Here is a 2,415-nt window from a genome sequence, read left to right on the forward strand (position 1 = left end):
CTACAGGAAACAGGAAACAGAAGAGTCAACTTCCTGCCAGCCGCAGATTCACAGGTCCGTTTGTTTCTGTCTTTTGTTAAGTAGTCGAGTCAAAAATCCTGTTTTCTGGTCCAACTTTTCTATGTCTCTCCTGTTTTCAAGATGCTGCAGTGCCCCATGTTGTATGAACAGATCTCAGTCCAAAAACCTATTACTACTGCTTTCACTGTGACCAGAAAGAGAAAAGGAATTGGCTGCAGTTGGCAAGTTTCAATTTTTAAATGAATGTCATTGTATAGTAAGACATCAAAAATATCCAAATAGTGTAACAATATAGTAAGGGATCAAAAACCATCAAAAGATGTCAAGAAATGTCAAAGTAGAGTAAGTCATCAAAAAACGTCATAGTAGTATATCGTCAAAAGCTTCAAGTCCTGAAACTTAATTACAAATATAATTAAAAAAGAAAATGTACAACTTTTCCGATTTGTGTTACTTGTAATATTACAAAGCATCATATTATTGACCACACAGTGTATCATGACATTTTTTGGTGGTTTTTGACCCCTTACTATACTATGACATTTTTTGACATTTTTTATTATACTTTTTACATTTTTTGACCATTTTTGACACCTTACTATACTATGACATGACATTTTTTCACATTTTTTGAAGTCTTACTATACTATGACATTTTTTCACATTTTTTGAGGTCTTACTATACTATGACATTTTTTCACATTTTTGAGTCTTACTATACTATGACATTTTTTCACCATTTTTGACACCTTACTATACTATGACATTTTTTCACATTTTTTGACCCCTTACTATACTATGACATTTTTTTCACATTTTTTGAGGTCTTACTATACTATGACATTTTTTGGTGGTTTTTGACCTTTTACTATACTATGACATTTTTTGACCATTTTTGACCCCTTACTATACTATGACATTTTTTCACATTTTTTGACACCTTACTATGACATTTTTTCACATTTTTTGAGGTCTTACTATACTATGACATTTTTTGACCATTTTTGACCCCTTACTATACTATGACATTTTTTCACATTTTTTGACACCTTACTATGACATTTTTTCACCATTTTTGACACCTTACTATACTATGACATTTTTTGACCATTTTTGACACCTTACTATACTATGACATTTTTTCACATTTTTTGACACCTTACTATGACATTTTTTTCACATTTTTTGAGGTCTTACTATACTATGACATTTTTTGGTGGTTTTTGACCCCTTACTATACTATGACATTTTTTGACCATTTTTGACCCCTTACTATACTATGACATTTTTTGGTGGTTTTTGACCTTTTACTATACTATGACATTTTTTGACCATTTTTGACCCCTTACTATACTATGACATTTTTTGGTGGTTTTTGTCCTTTTACTATACTATGACATTTTTTGACCATTTTTGACACCTTACTATACTATGACATTTTTTGATCATTTTTGACACCTTACTATACTATGACATTTTTTCACATTTTTTGACCATTTTTGACACCTTACTATACTATGACATTTTTTCACATTTTTTGACCATTTTTGACACCTTACTATACTATGACATTTTTTGACCATTTTTGACACCTTACTATACTATGACATTTTTTGACCATTTTTGACACCTTACTATACTATGACATTTTTTGACCATTTTTGACACCTTACTATACTATGAAATTTTTTGATCATTTTTGACACCTTACTATACTATGACATTTTTTCACATTTTTTGACCATTTTTGACACCTTACTATACTATGACATTTTTTGACCATTTTTGACACCTTACTATACTATGACATTTTTTCACATTTTTTGAGGTCCTTACTATACTATGACATTTTTTGCACATTTTTTGACCTTTTACTATACTATGACATTTTTTGACCATTTTTTGACCCCTTACTATACTATGACATTTTTTCGACCATTTTTGACACCTTACTATACTATGACATTTTTTGACCATTTTTTGACACCATTTTTGACACCTTACTATACTATGACATTTTTTCACATTTTTTGACCATTTTTGACACCTTACTATACTATGACATTTTTTCACATTTTTTGACCATTTTTGACACCTTACTATACTATGACATTTTTTGGTTTTTGACCCTTACTATACTATGACATTTTTTGACCATTTTTGACACCTTACTATACTATGACATTTTTTGGTGGTTTTTGACCCCTTACTATACTATGACATTTTTTTAACACATTTTTTGACACCTTACTATACTATGACATTTTTTGATGTTTTTGACCCCTTACTATACTATGACATTTTTTTGACCATTTTTGACCACCTTACTATACTATGACATTTTTTTGACCATTTTTGACACCTTACTATACTATGACATTTTGACCATTTTTG

At 29.7% G+C, this 2,415-nt stretch overlaps 1 protein-coding gene and 1 long non-coding RNA gene across 17 annotated transcripts in view; both read right to left on the reverse strand.

Annotated features, from left to right (window-relative positions):
* The window catches only part of phf21b (PHD finger protein 21B), a 96,993-nt gene that overhangs the window by 4,434 nt on the left and 90,144 nt on the right, over positions 1 to 2,415 (reverse strand). The gene's annotated exons all lie outside the window — the stretch shown is intronic.
* On the reverse strand, positions 619 to 2,249 carry LOC127143526 (uncharacterized). Of its 14 annotated transcripts, none has more exons than XR_007815028.1 (5): positions 2,021 to 2,133; positions 1,728 to 1,775; positions 1,480 to 1,689; positions 1,104 to 1,179; positions 646 to 696 (listed from the first exon to the last, which is right to left on the reverse strand). It is a non-coding gene; the product is annotated as an uncharacterized LOC127143526 (long non-coding RNA). The 14 variants fall into 14 exon arrangements; XR_007815031.1 differs by having other exon boundaries at positions 1,528 to 1,689; positions 1,728 to 1,813; XR_007815025.1 differs by having other exon boundaries at positions 1,728 to 1,813.

The sequence above is a fragment of the Lates calcarifer genome, linkage group LG18 (genome assembly GCF_001640805.2).
Source record: "Lates calcarifer isolate ASB-BC8 linkage group LG18, TLL_Latcal_v3, whole genome shotgun sequence".
In the NCBI taxonomy this organism is placed as follows: Eukaryota; Metazoa; Chordata; class Actinopteri; family Centropomidae; genus Lates; species Lates calcarifer.